The sequence below is a fragment of the Primulina eburnea genome, chromosome 15 (genome assembly GCF_022965805.1).
Source record: "Primulina eburnea isolate SZY01 chromosome 15, ASM2296580v1, whole genome shotgun sequence".
Lineage (NCBI taxonomy): Eukaryota > Viridiplantae > Streptophyta > Magnoliopsida > Lamiales > Gesneriaceae > Primulina > Primulina eburnea.
The window spans coordinates 26,743,635-26,757,122 of NC_133115.1; the positions used below are offsets into that span (position 1 = coordinate 26,743,635).

The 13,488-nt window shown below is 34.1% G+C and overlaps 1 long non-coding RNA gene across 1 annotated transcript; it reads left to right on the top strand.

Annotated features, from left to right (window-relative positions):
- The first annotated feature begins 8,762 nt into the window (after nt 1-8,762).
- On the top strand, nt 8,763-11,060 carry LOC140814716 (uncharacterized). Its single transcript, XR_012114142.1, has 2 exons — nt 8,763-8,905; nt 10,875-11,060. It is a non-coding gene; the product is annotated as an uncharacterized lncRNA (long non-coding RNA).
- Nucleotides 11,061-13,488: the final 2,428 nt, after the last annotated feature.

Consider the following 13,488-nt stretch of genomic DNA (forward strand, 5'->3'; position numbering starts at 1 on the left):
CCAAGCTGACATGTAGAACAAACATGATTCTTAACAAATTTAATATCAGGCAAGCCATCAACTATGTTCAGCTTTTTGAGATTATTGATTGATTTGAAATTCAGATGATTCAATCTCTTATGCCAGAGCCAATGCTTATCAGTAAGAGAGGCAACTAAACATGTAGAAGCATTAACATGATCTAAGTTCCAAGAAACTCTGTAGGTGTTGCCTTCTCTCTTTCCAGTTAATACAGTAGACTCAGCAGAATCTTTAACTGTGCATGTGTCCTTCTAAAAAACTACAGAATAACCATTATCACACAGCTGACTAATGCTGATTAAATTATAACAGAGATTCTCAACCAGTAGTACGTCATTGATAGTTATGTTACTATGAATAATCTTACCCTTACCCACGGTTTTACCTTTTGAGTTGTCCTCAAATGTTATCTTTGGTCCAGTACAACTCGTCACTTTTGATAGTAGATTTTTCTGTCCAGTCATTTTTCTGGAACATCCACTATCCAGATACCATGTGGAGCTGCTTACTTTAGCTATCTTTACCTGTTCCTGCAAACACAAATTTTAGTATCTGGTCCAACCTTATTAGTCCCTTAGGAACCCACATTTGTACAATTTTTGGTGATTTTGTACTTCGGGTATCCATAGAGGTGTGTGCACCAGAGGGTCTGTTATTTCTAACAGTATGCATCTCAGTATGTTGTTTTCCCTTCTGTTCCTGTTGTCTAGCCTGTATCTCTTCTGAACAGGTCTAGAATTATAGTACTGGTAGTTTTTAACCTTCATAGGGGGTTGTTTTCCTGAGTTGAATCTTTTACTGGATCCAGAACTCTGGTCAACTAAGCCCTTAGGTTCAACATAACCCAGACCATAATTCTTTCTTCTGTTCATCTGATTTACATTTCTTTCAACTTGAACAGTCGGTACTTCCGGTTCATATGCCACACTAGATTTGACAAAGTGAATGAATTTCCCTTTGCCTTTCTCCATTTCTGGTTTGGTACTGGTTTCAGAAATGCTTTCATTATTGCTGAATCCGAGACCACTTCAGTCACCGGATTGCTTCTTCAATTCTTGCATCTTTCCCAATGAAACAGAAGACTTATTCCAAGCATTTACCAGAACAGACAGCTTATGATTCTCAGATTTCATTGTCTGGTAATCTATTTTTACTCTTTCATTCTCGGTTTTCAACTTACTCATCTCCAATTTCAAATCATCGCAGCTATTCTCTTGCAAGCAAGTGAATTTACTGACTTGATTTCTTAAGTTTAGATTTTCAATCTTAACTTCCTCGAATGATTGAGAAAGTCTTGAGTACTCCCCTACCATGTCATGCAATGCTTTAATTAAATCAGTTCGTGTAAATTCGTCAGAGTCGAAGTCGAATAACTCTTCAGATGTTGAGTTTGATTCAACATCTGCCATAAGACATTTAATCTCTTCTGCATCACTTTCACTAGAATGACTTTCTGAGTCAGATGACTCAGAACTGGAATCCGCCCATTTAGATTTGCTTTCTTCAGCAAACATCGCTTTGCGGTCTTTTCTGAACTTTTTGTCATTCCTTTTGTAGTCTTTCTTCTTCTGGTCATCTTTCTTGGGCTTTGGAAAGTCAGCAATAAAGTGACCAATCTTTCCACAGTTGAAGCATGCCATATCACTAGATGGTGAATCCTTCTTGAAGTTGCGATTAGGGTTTTGGTAGGCTCGGTGATTTTTCTTCATGAACCTGGAGAAATTTTTCACAAATAAGGACATAGCTTCATTGCTGATCTTTTCAGAAGTCTTTTCAGAAGTACTCTCAGTAATAGTAGCAGGTACTGCTTGAAAGATGATTGCAGCAGCAGCAGTAGAGGTAGTAGCAGTAGTAGCAGCAAGGGCCTTGGTTGGTAGATTTGTTGAGGGCTCTTCTCCACTTCTAGCTCGAACTCATAGGCCTTTAAATCAGCAAACAAGTCGTGTAACTCCAACTTGTTCAAGTCTTTAGAGACTCTCATGGCCATTGTTTTGACATCCCATTCCCTAGGTAAAGCTCTCATCACCTTGAGTGCTATCTCTCTGTTGCTATGCTCTTTTCCAAGGGTAGCGAGTTCATTAACCAGGCTGCCGAAACGTTCATTGAACTCATTTAGAGTTTCACCAGCATTCATCTTTAGATTTTCAAACTTCTGCATTGCTACAGACAGTTTATTTTCTTTTGTCTGCTCATTTCCTTCACATATCTGAATGAGCTTTTCCCATATTTCTTTTGCGGTAGAACACATCTTGATTTTGCTGAAGGTGTTCTTATCAAGAGTTTTATACAGAATGTCCTTCGCGACATTATCAAGATTAGCTTTCTTCTTATCTTCGCCGGTCCATTCATTTCTTGATTTTTCAACCATTTGTGGTGCCCCATCAGTAACATCAATAGCTGTGTTTGGCTTTAAGATCTTTAATGGTCCATCTGTGATGACATACCACATTTCATCATCCTGTGCTGCAAGGTGAGCTTGCGTATGAATCTTCCAATTATCAAAATCTTCTTTTGAGAACATGAGAACTTTGCTAAAATGTGCCATAACTGTTGAAAACTTTCAGAACAAGAGAAATCTGCTCTGATACCACTTGTTGGGGATAGAGGTAGAGTTTAGAGGGGGAGGGGTGAATAAACTCTTCTCCTTTGATGATAATTTATGCAAAGGGTGCTAAAATCCTGTTAGAGATTATTGCTATTCTTGTTCAATAGTACGTCCAACATATCACAATTGAAAGTGCGGAAACAATCTGATGGAGTAAGGTGAAAGACAGTAATAGCAGTAGATAGTAACACAGTATTTGTTTCTGGAAGTTCGAAGATAAAATCTTCTACGTCTCACCTTCTTCTGTTTCCAAAAGATATCACTAAAAGACTTTGGTTTTTCAGTACACATTAGTACACACCCACTTCAGCAGGACTTATCTATTGCCTACTGAAACTCTTAGCAACTCGATACAATAGTTCAATATAGCAATGTTCTGAAAAAGACTCTTTTCCAGTTTACAACTCTTCTACAACAATATTATAAAGTTTGGCTTGAAGAGATGAAGAAACACCAGTACAAAGTGATCTCCAAAGATCAAATGTAAATATGATGCGTGTACTGCTTTTCTGCAGGTTTGAGCTTTTGAAGATAATGGAAATTTCGCGGTTGCTCAATGTATCGTTGGATAGATAAGAATGATCAGCATTGCTACCCAAATGGTTTTGATCCATATATATAGGTAACTTGAGTCCAACGTCTATAATCAGATATTGTCTCCTGTCCTCTTATACAATCAGCTTTATTACCGAAATAGGTTCCTGCATAAGAGCTACAGAACAATCAGTCATGTTTTATACTAAAATCGATAAAGCGTATTAAATGACTTAGTATAGCATATTGTGCAATAAATGCTTGGTACTAGATAAGATAACGGTAATAATTAAGATTGAAACAATCGAGTAGAAAGCCGTTAAGTTCTGATCCAGTAGAACTAAGTTCTGCTAAGCCGTTGAGTATTAACTAAAATACTGCTTCTGATAGAGCAACTCAAAAGACATTGTTTTGCATAATCTTCTGGTTGATATTATTCCTACTGGTTTTAATACTTATCACCACAATAAAGTTAAGTCTAACAGTAATCCTGTTTATAGCCCGAATTGACTCGAAACTTAATAACTTTTTCCCAAACTCGAACCATGACTTACTAGACCCTAGTCCACCCTCATTAGCCACGGTCCAGCCCACACAAGACCACGGTCCAGCCAGCCCCTGACACACCCTCCTACCATGACTCGACCCAACACAGGGCCTCGATCACGGCTGGACAGACAGCACACAGCCTCCCCTCGCAAGTGACAAAACCAAACTCAACACATGCAATACACCCTAACCAAGACTCGCTACTTTCCCCTCTCATATTAGCCCTTTTATAACCTACATGTGATTTATTTTAGGACTTCTAAACATCATCTCCCTTCCCTTTAGTGACATCGAGTTCCTAGGAATCATAACGCGACTCAAACGTGCATTAAAAACTTCAAAACTTTAAAATAAATTATTCAAAACGTTGATAAAATTTGATCATCATGTTCCTTCATCCAAAAGATTATAAACATGCATAATATGGTTTCAATGATGCGAAAAGAAAGGTTTATAACGTGCTTTTGCATTTAAAATGCTAGAAATACGATTATCGGTGCAGTGAAACATCGATGATGAACAGAGGACGATTTATACCATTTTTTCTCGACAAAACCCACAGAAAAGACTTGACCTTAAAAATGCTAAATTTCTTAAATTATTTTAAATAAATATGTTCTTAACTAAAAATAAAAATTTAGATTTTAAATTTTTGACACCTTAATCGTCTTCGGTCTTCCGTCCCTAGACAACCGCCGATATTAACCTGAAAATCTTTAAATTATGCAATCGGGCAAAATTATACAATTAATCATTTAGTCAATCAAAATATATCATTCACGCATCCTAAATCATTCATTAAATAAATGTAGCAATTTAAAATTTTCCATGCATGCGATTTACGTAACAGGATTTTTGGACGTTACATTGAACAAATATACAACAGTATCAAAATATCTTCGACTAAAAATAAATTAAATTCATTAAATTGTTCATCCAAAATATGGTCTACAAGTAAGAAAATTGACCCAAAATATGATCTAGGTGCTAGTCTTAAAAATTTATTCATAAACATGTGTCAACTACTCAAAAACTCACAAGGTAACCCGAACCGAAAATTTTACCCACAAGTAGGCATGCTTACCGGTTCTAGGGTTCCGGTTCCGGATCGGTTCCGACCGGTTCCGAAACTAATCCAATCTTGAACCGGTTCGACGAACTTCAGATCGGTTCTTGTTCGGTTTGGACCGGTTCAGAGTTCATTGACCGAATATTATTATTTTTAATATATAATTACTTTTATTAATGAACATTTTATTATTTAGTATTTCAACTTGAAACAATACTGAACAATCATACAAATAAAATAATTGAAAGATTGATTTTACAATTGAAAATCTAAAATTCATCACGATTTATAAAAATATATTTTGAATGTTCCGGATCTTCACGAGAACTTGAGCTTTGAAATTCATCGATTGCGCCAGAGGTCCTATTCTTTTTTCGGCTGCAAACCAATCTTGTAGGCATGTTAGCGTGTAAAGTGTTTCTAACTTTAAATTAGTTCTTTGTTCACCAATGATCCTTCCACATACTGAAAATGCTGATTCGGAAGCAACACTTGAACTTTGAATTGGTAGGACATCTCTTACAATTGCAGCTAACATTGGATAAAGTTTAGAATTTACTCTCCACCAATCAAGAAATCGAAATTCTCCGTAGTCTCAATATATTGGCTTAGATAAATTTGAATCTCATTGTAATTGGATGTTGTCACCGATTTTTCTTTGAATTTTTGTCGCTTTAAACTTTGAAAGAAGTTCAGTGCTCCATTTTTGATTTTATATGTCGGCATCTCCTCCGGCTACGCACATGATTCATCACATTGTATACTAGCATACAAATCAAAGAATTCTTGGAGAGAATGCATGATTGACTTCTTTTGATCGTCAACATTCTTCCCAAGAAATTTATCATAATATTAAAAAAACCCGTCTAATCCTCCTTGAATTTGAGTAGGATCAAGTAATGTTGCTAAATCATGCACATTTGGTATAGTTTCCCAATATTTTAAAATTTTATTTTCCATATTTGAAACAAAATCACGCGTAACAGAATCATCACGATATTCAATAAATTTATAAAACATATTGAAAAGTAAAGGTAGAAACATGGTTTAAGTAAGGTAGTAAATGCCAGAAAATTTTTCGGTTGCTTCTTTAAAAATTTCTAACAAAGAAACACATTTACTCAAAATATTCCAATCATCGTTAGTTAGCATTAAAGATTGTACCGCAATATTATTATAAGATGGAGTAACTAAATCGTGAAAATGTAATAAAGTATGAAGCAAGTGATACAAAGAATTCCATCTAGTTTCAACAGGAAGAGGAAATTTTTTAATTTTAATTCCATTTGATTCGACTAGTGTTTTCCAGTCACGTCCATATCTTCTTTCACGTAATAAATTCCCACATAATTTGAATTTTTCTATTAAAATGGACATTTGCTCATCACATGCACATTTGACACATAAGTTGATAATATGACACACACATCTAACATGAATTAAATTGTCATCTAAAATTGGTTTTAGTGAATCTTTAAGATATTTAATTGCAAAAGTATTAGCACTTGCATTATCTAACATTATCGAAATTATTTTATTTTCAATACCATAAATCTTAACAACATTTAAAACATGTCTAGCTATAGTGTATGTGTTGTGAGACGATTCTAAATGATCTAGCGCTAAAATTATTTTTTGTATACTCCAAGTTTCGTCAATCCAATGACATGTAACAACAAGATAAGATTCATATTTTAAATTAGTCCAAATATCAGTTGTCAAACTAACTTTACAAGAAATATTTGAAAGATGCGATTTTAGCGTCTCTTTATATTCTTTATAAATATGAAAATAATATTTCTTAAGTGTGTGCCTAGAAATATTGTGAAAATCAGGTCGAATAGTACTAGTAAATTCAACAAAACCTTCTTATTCAGCTATTATAAAAGGTTGACAACATTTGGTAACAAACTTTACGATGGCTTTCCGAGAAATTTCTTTTGTAATTGTGAAAGCTTTGCCACTTGAAGGATTAATTTGTTATTGTCTTGGTTCCTTAGCGAATGGATGTAGCGTATCAGGGTCTATTTTATGTACCTTAACTAAATATTTTTTCAAAGTGCGGGTACCACCGGAACCACAACCCGTTTTGTAAGAATACCTCGTTTTGCAAATTTTACAAACGACAAAAGAGTTATGCGTACCTTGTTGTTCAATATCAAAGTGATCCCAACTTTGCTTCGCTTTGCACGGGTTGTCGTCGTGCTCGTTGACATTTTGTTGCTTGCTCGAGTAGACGATGGCGTACCTACATCTTTGTTGGGGAGTTCCATGTCTTCTTCATCCTCGTGGCCAGGTTTGACTTCATCAAAGTCGAAGATGTAGCCAAAATGTTCACCGAAGTCGGAAGCATATTCGCCACCACCACCACGACGGTTTGAAGATGATGTCATTGAAATTCGAATTATTTATATGAGTAAATTGCGAAATAGTAAATAAATAACAATAAAAATAATATTGATTATAGATAAAATTATAGCACACTTATTGAATATATTTGGGGAAATGATAGCAAAGAAAGATATTGATTGTAGAGAAATGAAAAGTTGAGAGAAAATTGATATGTGAAATATAAAAAATGGCTTGTATTTATATGTGATTTTTGGGGGTAAAAAAAATTTATATTTGCAATTTGGCCCCCAAATTGCAAAAAAAAAAAAAAAAAAAAAAAAACAGATTTCAGTAGCCGTGGAACGGCTATTGAAATCTGCAGTCATGGCTACTGAAATCTGCAGCTGAACCCGTTGGCCCAAAGGCATTTTTTTTTAAAATTTCGGATTCTGGGTTCTGTGTCTGGTTTCGGGCCGGTTCTGGATATGGACAGGAACCGGTTCGAAACTGGATCCGGAACCGGTTGAACCGGTTCAGAAAATGAAGAACTGGTTCAACCCACTAACGAATGGATTCTACACGGTTTCGGGTCCAGTTCATCAATACTGAATCTGGTTCTGGGCTTAACGGACCGGTTCCGGGTCGGTTCCGGCCCGAACCGATCTGTTAAGCATGCCTACCCACAAGTACGAGTACAACCCAAAACTTATCACAACGTACATGATCAGTTATGCACCTACATAGGGCCGGGGTAGAAGAATTCTCTTTATTCACAACTTACTTGATCATATATAGATGAGTGAGTCTCATGTGAGACCGTCTCACGTATATTAATCTGTGATACGGGTAAACCCTACGGATATTGACAGTAAAAGGTAACACTCTTAGCATAAAAAGTAATATTTTTTCATAAATGACCCAAATAAAAGATCCGTATCACAAATCGACCCGTGAGACCGTCTTACACAAGTTTTCGCCCTTATAGATTGTTTGCAAAATTTGTTCTTATTGATCATTCAAACTGAAATGTAAGTGTAACGTCCCGAAATTTTGAAGGGTCACGTAAACCACATGCATGCAAGTTATTAAATTTATTTGGTATTTTATTAAATTCTTTTAAAGAATAAAATGCATATTTATTTTATTAATTTGTGTTTAATTATTTTTATGCATTTTATGCATTACTATTGCATGATAGAATTTATTTCACGAAATTTTAAAGGTATATGCATTAAAGATTTTTAAGTTTCATTTCGCGCTCGAACGAGGATCGGAGACTGGAGAATTTTCAGGAAAATTATTTTAATTACATGATTTGTTTTTAAATATTAATTTAAGATGTTTTAAAGGTATTTTTCAAGAATTGGTATTTATAGGGTATTTTTACCCGTAAGAATTTAATTTTTAACGGTACGTAAATTTTATCGAATCGGGTGACTTTTTGAGGGTTCGGCTAATATTTTCAAAATCTTTCCAACATGAAATATTTTTCGGGAGCATGTTTGGATTTAATGGGCCTACTTTTATGTTTACTGGGCTTAAAACTCTTTTAATTCCTTCTAATTTAAAATAAGGGTCCATTAACCTATTAGATAACTATTTTATTAATACATATTGACCCTACACCATTATCACTTTCCCCAACAGCCGACATCCCTATTAAACATTTCATTATCCTCGGTTTCAGAATTTAAAACCAGCTGGTGGCCTTGGTTTTCAATCATTCTTGCAAAGAAAATCCTTCGGCGTTGCATTGTTGCTCCATCCTTCGGCCGCCTCGCGTTTTACTCTTCAAGGCACGCATTGTATCATTATTTCTGCATCATTCACGTCATATATGTGCTGTCATGTTTATGCATTTTTCGGTATTGGCATGGCAAAGCTTTTATGCTCTTGGTTTGACACGAAAACCGTATGTTGTTGCATACATGATCTCACGTTTTGTTTTCTGTGGTGCAAGGGGCTGCTGTTTTTAGTTGTTTAAGGGCTGTATTTGATGTCAAGGAGTTGCCTTGTGAGTTAGATCAGTTGCTGGACGCTGTAAGGGAAGGGTCGAGAGTAAGGTTTTGAGAGGTGGTGTTCTTGGGTGGTAAGGGTTTCGAGAGGTATGGTTCAAGGTAGAGTAGACTCCGCTGAAAAGGGGGCTGAACCAGAACTAGGTGCTGTCCATGAGGGTCCAGTCGAGGTCTAGGAGAGGTCGGGTAAGGACTGGTTCCATTGGACGAAGATTAGGAGCGAAATTAAGGGAGGTGCATGAACTAGAGTTTGGGCTTGGGCATGATCTAAAAATCCAGCAGCTTTACGCTTCGTTTAGTCTTGGTTTAGGAGTTCATTAAGGTCTTAATGGTGACCCTTAATGGCTGGACAAGTGAGGATAGAAGTGGACCGAAACATTTAAGAGGTGGGAAAGGTGTTGGGAAATAAGTGTACAAGAGAGGGGCCGATATTTATTGAGAGGTAGGAAGTGCTATCCAAGGTTTATTCAAAGGCCTAAGGGGCTGATTTTGGGAAATTAAGGTCTTTTAAGAAATTATAAGGTGTGGTAAAAAGTTGGGAAAGTTTGGTTAAATATCGGTTCGATTCGGGTAAAAATCGGGACCTCGATCCAAGTTTTAAAACAATTAGGTTAAGTTATAAAATGAGCTCGAGTTTACGTCTAGAGATACTTTTAAATATGTTTTGGGGCATTTTTCGGAGTTTGGTAAGTTTTGGATCAAAATAATGAGTTTTAGATTTATCCGGGATTTAATCGTCTCACGAAAGGTTAATTAAAGAATTAATTGAAACGACTAGATTTAAGCTTAAAAAAATTATGAGAAATTATATTTAAGCTTAAATAATTATTAGAAGTATAAGTTTTTAATTTGGGAATTTTATGCTAAGTTTTGGTTTAATTCGGGATTAAAACACATTAATATGCTATATTTAAAGATTAATTTAAAAGTTATCGATTTAAGCCAAATAAAAATATGAGAAAATTCATGTTGGCTTAAATAATTATTTGGGACATGTTAGTGTCAATGGAATTAAGAAAATGTCAAAAACGTGGAATTTTACGTCTATGGGCAAAATGGTAATTTTTGGATTTTCAGAGGAAATATGGTCATTTTGCACCCGTGGTGAGATTTTGGTCAAGACAACGCCCTGAGCACATTTTATCATGTTTTTAAATTTTTATGCATCACGTTCATGAATTTTATAGAATTACGATAAATACATTGCATATTTGGTTTAAAGGAAAAGTTACGTATATACATGTTTTTATTAATTGATGATTATGATGCTATTTTGAAGGATGGGATTTGATTGTGACTGACGATGTATATGCATACGATGATATGAGATATGATGAGCTGAGGCTCGGGCTCAGTGGACGGGTAATGCTGTCGCTGATGTCCCTCGCCGCCGGGTACCACGGTTACATGTAGATGGATCCATCGATAGCTGATACGAAAGTCACAACTAATGAACTGAATTCAATTAAAAAGGAAATGTTTACGTATATGATGACATGGGTTGACATGCTTTAACACGTATATGTTGATACGATGACACATACTATGATTATTATCATGTTTTGAAAGGATACGACATGTTTACGTATAAGATGATATGAGATGACATGCTTTGACACGATATGATTTTACACAACACGTTTACGTTGTGCTTTTAAGTTCATGAAAGATATGTTGAGTATGATATTTTTCACTGATGTGTGCTATATATATGTACTTGTTATTCCTGGTACAGGCGTGTGTGATGCAGGTGAGCTAAATGTTGAGGAGACTGGAGGTGCCGAACTCTGAGTAGGCAGACCTGGTGCGGTGACACAACCCGAGGACCACATGTTTTCTGCATTACGATTTATGCAATTGAGAGGAGATGAACATTTTCTTACGATGATGATTTTATGATTTTTACACGTTTACGTTTATGTATGGTTTTGGACGAGTTTGGTTATTTTAAATTACGCTATTTTTACTGTCAAATATTTAAGATCATTTTTAAATATTATTTCGAAAATGCGACAACTTTGAATATTATTATTTTTACTGTCAAATATTATTTTTAAATATCATATTCATCTTATAGAATGTATCACATTAATTAGAAAACTTTGAATTATTGTTTTCCTTTTTTCTCTTTGAATAAACAAAATACTATAACTAATATATTGAAATCGAGAAATTGAACTTAGGAAATTGAACGTATCTTTTCTAATTCTACGCATCTTTTCAAATCTTACATGTACCAAGTAGATCTTTTACTTTAAATAACGACATCTGGTCTCTCATTAATGTCATTCCACATTAGACTTTTCGTTCCTACGTTATAAACACATAAAACAACAATATGTAATACAATATTTTATCATTTATTAGCACTTTAAAATAAAAACAATTTTAATCAAATAATTTTGAGACTAATCAAAATTATATCCACAATAAAAAATGGGAAATCGATTATTTCCTTAATGTGATTTGTCTTTATTTCAAATCTTAAAATCTTATAATATTCATCAATAAATAAACATCAATATCTATATAAAATAACATTTCATTAAATAACATTAGGTTAAAAGAAAACAAAAAAATAGATAATTACTCAGATTCACGTGGTTATGCCATGATTTAAGAATTTATAAGAAGATTTATATATGATGATGCACGATAGCTTTAAAAAACATAATATAAGCATATTAGTTAACATAAAAATAACATGCAATGAAACATGAAATTGAAAATCGGTGACAGTGGATGTGAAATATGTGAATGTTCAAAGTTCAATTCACTGCCATGATCGTGTATATACTACCATAATTATCGATATTTAATATAGATGATGATATCAATTCACTGAGTTTACAACTTATTTTCTTTTTCGATTGATAACGTTGTGGTCTCATTGGTATATATTCTCTTTCAAACATTGTGGTCTCACTTCCACATATTCATATATATATTTTATCAAACAGTCTATGTAGTTCATCATTGAACATAAAGTTACTATACATAATAAAATGATGACAAATAATATATCATACATTTTCTTTTGATAGATCTTAGAGCTTTAATCACCTCCTTTAGGAATATAGATAATTTTAAATCTTATATCGATATTTTTTAAAGAAATTGAAATAAATTTCTCAATTCATAAGATCTTAAAAAAAACATTTAACCAAAAGGACATTAAATTAACATTACTCAAGAATATTATCAAATCTTGGATCTTATGTAAATATTCTTAATGAATATCAACAAATTTTTATCTTTTGACCAATATTTCTTTATAAATATTTATATATTTTGGCATAAAGCTATACCTTTAAGTAATACTTATGGATCTTGGATCTAATATCATGTATCAGAAGTGAATATCTTCAGTTTCTCAATACATAAAATCATAAATCATATATTTATCATGAATTTCTTTAAAATCCTTTTAGATTCTCAATATATTTTAACTTTATATCGTATCTTAATTATGAATTTCTCTCCATATAAAATCTTGTTGTGCTACTTTACAGACATAAATATCATGATATTTCATAGACATCAATATATCAATAATTATAATTGTGCTACTTCTAGAGCACTAACAACTATCTCATAAAATTGAGTATTGACAACACTTTGTGCTATTCCAATAGCATCAATAAAACAAGAAATATGTTCATTCTAAGGTGTTTACAACATTATGCTAATAACCAGAGACGGATCTACGCTAGGGCTATACTGGGCTGTAGCCCAGGCCATTTTTTTTTATTTAGCGACGGTTTTTGATAACCGTCGCTACTTTTGCGACGGTTTTAGTAAACCTGTCGCCGATGTGGATCGGCGACAGGTTTATCAAAAACCGTCGCAATTATTAGCGACGGTTATTGCTAAAACCGTCGCTACATTATTAAAAAATAAAAAAAAGGTGGATCGGCGGTTTTAATTAGCGACGGTTTATTCAATAGAACATCATTACCACTTTGATGTTTATAATGCAGCAATAGATTTCATTTTGATGGAGTTAAATACTCGGTTCAATGAGTAATCGGTGAAACTTCTTTCTCTTAGTATAGCTTTAGATCCTAAAAATTCATTTGACTCATTTAACAGTGATGATATTTGCAAGCTTGCGAAGAAGTTTTATCCTGGAGATTTCACAGATCAAGAAATTGTTGTTTTGAAGTATGAATTGATACATTTATAAACTCGATGTGATGCAGAATTTAAAGGTTTCTACACTGGTTGAGTTATGTCAGCAATTGACCGAGAGTGGACGGTCAAGTGTTTATGTTATGTTGACTAGATTGATTAATCTTGTTTTGACATTATCTGTGTCTACTGCCACTATTGAACAGGCTTTTTCAGCAATGAAGCATGTGAAG